We start from the raw sequence: 7,986 nt of genomic DNA on the forward strand, positions 1-7,986 counted from the left end.
GGTTTAAGGCGAGAGGGGAAAGGTTTAAAAGGGACCTGAGGGATAGGTTTTTATTACATAGAGGGTGGAATGAGCTGCCGGAGGAAGTGGGAGATGCAGATATAGTTAAATATTCAAGACATTTGGACAGGTGTCTGAATAGGAAAGGTTTGGAGGAATTTGAGCCAATTACAGGTAAACAGGAATAGTTTAGTTTGGGAAATCTGATCTGTATGGAATAAAGGGTCCATTCCCATGTTGTATGACTCTATGACTCTATAAATTGAACATTGAAAGAAAGAAAGTTATCTATGATGCTGATGGCAACAATATTTGATACAGAATGCTTTCTTATTCCAGATTTCCACTATTGTTAAAATGTGTGTGCATGCATGCATGTGCGCGTATATGTATTTACTTGTGTATATTTTATGCATGTGTGTTTTCATGCATGGTTGACTGTGTGCATGTTTGTGTGTGTCCATGTATGTAGGCAATATTGATATGTCAAGCACTCACAGATCAGATTCAACCAGATTCAAAACAACGACTCTTCACGTTTTCAGAATAACGTGTCTAAATGATGAATGTCAGACCAAAGTACCGACTGAATTGGTCCAGCTGTCATTGTGGTCTTCTTGAAATTAATTGTCAATTTGGTTCCCCACTGGATCAAATCTGGAACAGTGCTATGCTGTAGTTGTACTCCTATTAAAGCTAGCCAAGATCTCAGAGTTCTTTCCAGTCTACTGGACTGATGGCAAGCATTAAGTCCAAGTCAAAACAAAAGCACTCATGCTTAACTAAAAGAGAGATCGAGACGATGAGAAGACAGGAATGAAAAATACAAAGAAGCATTCAACTGATTGTACTTATTCCTTCAGTCTATATTATATATCATGGTCTTCAATGTGGGTTTACAACTTGCCACCAAGTTTAAAATTGGCATTATGGATTGGCCAACTGGTATAGAAACTGCAATGAAAATGGAAAGTGGTGTACAAACTCAGCAATGGAGGTGGGGGAATGGGTTTAGCAGCATCAGTGGAGAGAGGACAAAATCCCGCTGACACATTGTGCAAATTTAGTGCTAGTCAAAACAAACATAATGTGGAACTTTATGCACAATAACCTAATTACGTGCTCAAAGTTATCTTAATCTACATTTAACAGATTACTGTCAGAGTGTTTTCCAGTAGGTTTTATAATGCTGCATCATAATCAGGTAGTTTGGTCAACGATTTTATATTCTTGCTTCCCCTCTTGGTTCTTATCTATATTGGGTAAGTAGTTGCATTACCAAGCTACTCTTAGTTATTTCTATGGAATTTATCAAATCTAAACAGCAGCAGGGATTCTCACAGGCCTGTACTTAATTAGAATTATCTGTGACTAAAGTTCATGTACAAAGTTTGCTCTGGGTTTCCTGAAGACTTAAAATAAATGATCGAAAAATCTGTTCTCAAGAGGAAGTTAGATATAGTTCTTAGAGCTAAAGGGATCAAACGATATGGTAAGAAATAGGAACAAGTTATTGAGTTGGATGATTAGCCATGACCATATTGAACAGTGGAGCAGGATTGACAGGTGGAAAAGTCTACTCCTGCTCCTATTTTGTATGTTTTTGTATAGAATAAGTTATCGTTTCAAGACTAATATGATTCTTCTTCAGTCAAGTTTACAGGTAACCAATGAATGCATGGAGATTAATTGATGCAAGATTGATGATGGGTGATATGGGAGAGGTGGAAATGGATTAGATGGATTAGATTCATATAAATCCAGTAGGATGTCAAGTTTGCAAATGGCTTGGTTCAGTCCCTCACAGTGGCCAAGGAGAGGGATGTGATCAATCATGTCAAAGTGACAGCGGTCTTGCTTGCCAGCTCAAGGGTTGGTCTGAGACTTGAGTTGTCATAGGTCGAGAAGGTGCGCCAAGCCCTGAGACACTCAGACAAGTGAGAAAGATGAGCGTCAGGCCTTTCATTGAGTTCAGGACCAGAGGGATAGTAGTCCTATCTGCCAAGAGCTGCTGGCTGCTTTTTTTGTTTAGCCATCTTACCGGGAAGATGCTGAATGTTGCCAGATCGAGAGTCACCGGAGATCCAGAATTGTACCGTGTCGCAAGGTCAAGGCAAAGGCAGTAGTTTTGAGGAATATGGGGTCAGTGTGGGGATGGTGGAAGATTAGCAGCAAGGTTAGGAGAGTGGCTTTCAGCAGGCCCTTCCCTGCCAGGATAAAACCCCAACAGCAAAACTGGCAAAGGAAACAATTTAGATACTTCAAAATGGATAATCAGTGCAACTAGCTGACTCATTTCCAATTATTGCAATTTTCCTACTGATTTTTCCCTTCAGACCTCCTGTTGCTGGGTCCCTCAGTCAGACACTGGGGGACTTTGAAGGAGGGAGCTTCCCCAATCTAGACAACGTGACACCGTGCTCCCATGTGGGAAATCAGATACAACAGTGATGGTGATGGTCATGAAGTAGATGTGCATGTCATCAGCACACTTGTGGATGTTTGACCAGTTTTTATGGATACTGTTGTTGATGAACAGCATCAAGCTGAGAAAGAGGCTGCATTCAAGTCAGAATATAAACAGAAAATTTACTTTATTTTTGTCAGTCTGTGCTTTATTTCTCACAAGGATTATGTTCATATTTATTTTGAGGAAGAACATTCTGTTCAGATGTTGTCTCCTGATATTACAGCAATAGGAGTTAAAGGAAAATGTGTATCAAGTTATTTGCAACCTGCGGCTGGGAGCCACCCATTTTTTTAAAACTTGAAAATCTCTTTAGAATAATTGTCAGAGAAAGGAAAACCATTTCATAAAAGTATTTAGTGCATGTTTCTGTTATTTTGTGAAATCCAGACTGTAAGAAATTTCTCATCAACTTACTGCTAAAGATAGGGCATTTCAACACAATCACACTTCTGCAAGCTGAATCATTTTTAAAACTCTATCCCTGCTGAAACAGTAAAATGAAATCTCTAATGAAAGGATGTACTGGAAAAGCTCAACAGCTCTTCCTGTGGAGAAATGTTTCGAGTCCAGCGACCCTCCATCAGAATTGTAATCTCTCCTTGAGTAGCAAATTGGAGAAATTACATGCTCGATCTTTCGTGATGTTATATTAGAATTCGTGATGATTCTGTCATGCTTCTCTAGAATACATTTGGTTTAATAAATGATTTATGCTTTCTTTTGATAAAAGACTGGTAACTTGGAAATGTATGGATTTGAAATTTATGATTTATGTGATTGCACTGTCTTTGGCAGGTCATTAATTATCACAAAATTTGCGCACGCATTTTCTCCAATTTGCAACTCAAAGAGAGATTTCAATTCTGATGCAGGGTCGCTGGACTCGAAACATTTCCCAGAGATCAATATAGATCCAGTTGTCTTGCCAGTAACGTTCCTTGGCTGGGATGCATTCCAAAAATGGAGTAGAGCTATCTGGTCCAGTTTCTGACACTGGTCACTAAACAGGTATTGGCCTCTTATTAACAGGGAGGAAGTTAATGCCTAATTAAAGGTGGTGACCAGTCAAACGTGTTCCCAAGTTTCAGATCAGGTTTGTTAGGCACCCTTGGGCCACATGATTTCACGCCAATAGAATTGGACCTCTTTTTCATCCATTTTAACCATGTAACCCAATATGGTTGGAGTGAGTCTCTACCTTTTCTTTGCTGAGGTCATTTTTCTTCTCTATAGCTGAGGTCACATTTTCCTCATATCCAAGATAGCTGGATGTAGCATTCTATATTTTAAGTTTGGTCTGACAGTCTCGCCGGCATTGTAACTGTTGAACAAGTGTGTTAAGATCTGAAAGGGTTAATACTGACAATTGCCTTAAACACCCTCACTGTGATAATATCATGCAGATGTGTGGCCAGCACATTTCAGGTTCTCAAACAAGCAGGTCGTCCTCATAGTCTCTGCATCAATGTCTATCATATAAATGTAACCTGTAGCTAGTTACATTGCAGTCAGCTACTTTGTGTTCAGTGCAGGAGCTTCTTCTAGTTAGACCAAGAAATGGTCTTCCTCAATCACAATAGGCCATGTAGGCCTTGTAATTCTCAAAAACAAATAATGAAAATGCTGGAGAAGCTCATCAGCTCTGGCAGCATCTGTAGAGAGAGAAACAGTGTTAACATTTTGAGTCTGATATAATTCTTGATTCCTACACTTAAGAGGATGGAAGCTGCAAACATATTACTTGCAGACAGCACTTAGAACATAGAACATAGAACATAGAACAATACAGCACAGAACAGGCCCTTCGGCCCACGATGTTGTGCCGAACTTCTAACCTAGATTAAGTACCCATCCATGTACCTATCCAAATGCCGCTTAAAGGTCGCCAATGATTCCGACTCTACCACTCCCACGGGCAGCGCATTCCATGCCCCCACCACTCTCTGGGTAAAGAACCCACCCCTGACATCTCCCCTATACCTTCCACCCTTCACCTTAAATTTATGTCCCCTTGTAACACTCTGTTGTACCCGGGGAAAAAGTTTACTGTCTACTCTATCTATTCCTCTGATCATCTTATAAACCTCTATCAAGTCACCCCTCATCCTTCGCCATTCCAACGAGAAAAGGCCGAGAACTCTCAACCTATCCTCGTACGACTTCCTCTCCATTCCAGGCAACATCCTGGTAAATCTTCTCTGCACCCTCTCCAAAGCTTCCACATCTTTCCTAAAGTGAGGCGACCAGAACTGCACACAGTACTCCAACTGTGGCCTAACCAAAGTCCTGTACAGCTGCAACATCACTTCACGACTCTTGAATTCAATCCCTCTGCTAATGAACGATAATACTCCATAGGCCTTCTTACAAACTCTATCCACCTGAGTGGCAACCTTCAAAGATCTATGTACATAGACCCCAAGATCCCTCTGTTCCTCCACCTGACTAAGAACCCTACCATTAACCCTGTATTCCGCATTCTTATTCGTTCTTCCAAAATGGACAACCTCACACTTGGCAGGGTTGAACTCCATCTGCCACTCCTCAGCCCAGCTCTGCATCATATCTAAGTCCCTCTGCAGCCGACAACTGCCCTCCTCACTGTCCACAACTCCACCTATCTTCGTATCATCTGCAAATTTACTGACCCACCCTTCGACTCCCTCATCTAAGTCATTAATAAAAATTACAAACAGCAGAGGACCCAGAACTGATCCCTGCGGAACTCCACTTGTAACTGGGCTCCAGGCTGAATATTTACCATCTACCACCACTCTCTGCCTTCGACCGGTTAGCCAGTTTTCTATCCAATTGGCCAAATTTCCCTCTATCCCATGCCTCCTGACTTTCCGCATAAGCCTACCATGGGGAACCTTATCAAATGCCTTACTAAAATCCATGTACACTACATCCACTGCTCTTCCCTCATCCACATGCTTGGTCACCTCCTCGAAGAATTCAATAAGACTTGTAAGGCAAGACCTACCCTTCACAAATCCGTGCTGGCTGTCCCTAATCAAGCAGTGTCTTTCCAGATACTCATAAATCCTATCCCTCAGTACCCTTTCCATTACTTTGCCTACCACAGAAGTAAGACTAACAGGCCTGTAATTCCCGGGGTTATCCCTATTCCCTTTTTTGAACAGGGGCACAACATTCGCCACTCTCCAGTCCCCTGGTACCACCCCCGTTGCCAGTGAAGACGAGAAGATCATTGCCAACGGTACTGCAATTTCCTCTCTTGCTTCCCACATAATCCTAGGATATATCCCGTCAGGCCCGGGGGACTTGTCTATCCTCAAGTTGTTCAAAATGTCCAACACATCTTCCTTCCTAACAGGTATCTCTTCTAGCTTACCAGTCCATTTCACACTCTCCTCTTCTACAATACGGTCCCTCTCGTTCGTAAATACTGAAGAGAAGTACTTGTTCAAGACCTCTCCTATCTCTTCCGACTCAATACACAGTCTCCCACTACTGTCCTTGATCGGACCTACCCTCGTTCTCGTCATTCTCAGGTTTCTCACATACGCATAAAATGCCTTGGGGTTATCCTTGATCCTATCCGCCAACGATTTTTCATGCCCTCTCTTAGCTCTCCTAATCCCTTTCTTCAGGTCCCTTCTGGCTATCCTGTATCCCTCCACTGCTCTGTCTGAATCCTGTTTCCTCAACCTTATGTAAGCCTCCTTCTTCCTCTTTACCAGACATTCAACCTCTCTCGTCAACCAAGGCTCCCTCACACGACCATTTCTTTCCTGCCTGATAGGTACATACATATCATGGACACGTCGTATCTGCTCTTTGAAAAAGTTCCACATTTCCACCACATCCTTCCCTGACAGCCTATGCTCCCAACGTATGCTCCTCAAATCCTGCCTTACAGCATCGTAATTTCCCTTCCCCCAATTATAAAATCTACCTTGTTGTGCGCACCTATCTCTCTCCATAACCAAGGTGAAAGTCACAGAATTGTGGTCACCATCACCAAAATGTTCACCCACTAACAAGCCCACCACTTGTCCCGGTTCATTACCGAGTACCAAATCCAATATGGCCTCCCCTCTGGTTGGACAATCTACATACTGCGTTAGAAAAGCTTCCTGGACACACTGCACAAATACCGCCCCATCCAATCTACTTGATCTAAAGAGCTTCCAATCAATATTTGGGAAGTTGAAGTCGCCCATGACTACGACCCTGTGGCTTCTGCACCTTTCCAAAATCTGTTTCCCAATCTGTTTCTCCACATCTCTGCTGCTATTGGGGGGCCTATAGTAAACACCCAACAAGGTGACTGCACCTTTCCTATTTCTGACTTCAGCCCATACTACCTCCAGAGGCAGATCCCCCTCAAACTTCCTTTCTGCAGCCGTTATACCATTTCTAATTAGCAATGCCACCCCCCCTCCTTTTTTCCCACCCTCCCTAATCTTACTGAAACACCTGTAACCAGGAACCTCCAACAGCCATTCCTGTCCCACATCTATCCACGTTTCCGTGATGGCCACAACATCGTAGTCCCAGGTACCGATCCACGCCTTAAGTTCACCCACCTTATTTCTGATACTCCTTGCGTTGAAGTATACGCACTTGAGCCCATCTCTGTGTCCGCAAGTAGTCCCTGTCAGTGCTACCTTCTCCACAGCCTCCCTACAGTCTTGGGCATCCTGACAAACAGCTAACCTACTTGCTGGACTACAAGTCCGGATCCCATCCCCCTGCCAAATTAGTTTAAACCCCCCCGAAGAGTGCTAGCAAACCTACCCCCCAGGATATTGGTGCCCTTCTGGTTCAGGTGCAACCCGTCCTGTTTGTACAGGTCCCACCTTCCCCAGAATGCAGTCCAATTGTCCAAATATCTGAAGCCCTCCCTCCTACACCATCCTTGCAGCCACGTGTTCAACTGCACTCTCTCCCTATTCTTTGCCTCACTGTCACGTGGCACCGGCAACAACCCAGAGATGACGACTCTGTCTGTCCTAGCTTTTAGCTTCCAGCCTAACTCCCTGAGCTCTTGAATGACCTCCCCACCCCTCTTCCTACCTATGTCGTTGGTGCCAATGTGCACCACGACTTCTGGCTGCACACCCTCCCCCTTAAGGATTCTGAGAGAGACAGAGAAAGAGAGAGAGACAGAGACTTATATCGGACAGTCCAACAACGCATATTTGAAGCTGACAGTGGTGATATTTTTCCTTATTTTGAAGATAAAGCAATGTAAAAATAATGGTGCAATCCCTCTGGTCATGATCAGGATGAAGGGCATTGGAATCTGCATCCACTTATTAACTCAAGGTTGATCCAATCTGACCCACCATCTTGGGCAGCTAATCCTGGATAAATACGATAGTGTCACTCACTGCTTGTTTTGGCAGTCTCGTAATTCATAACATATTTTCACGACGGACACTCCTAACCATAATGATGATTTCCATGACCTTCTCAACTGCCGGCTTCCTTTAAAAAAGGAACCCACCTTTCTCCTTTCCTCCCTCGAAGATTGTGACCTCAGT

The sequence above is a fragment of the Chiloscyllium plagiosum genome, unplaced genomic scaffold (assembly GCF_037043375.1).
Source record: "Chiloscyllium plagiosum isolate Xiang-an unplaced genomic scaffold, Cpla_swu_hap1 HiC_scaffold_2, whole genome shotgun sequence".
NCBI classification, from domain to species: Eukaryota; Metazoa; Chordata; class Chondrichthyes; order Orectolobiformes; family Hemiscylliidae; genus Chiloscyllium; species Chiloscyllium plagiosum.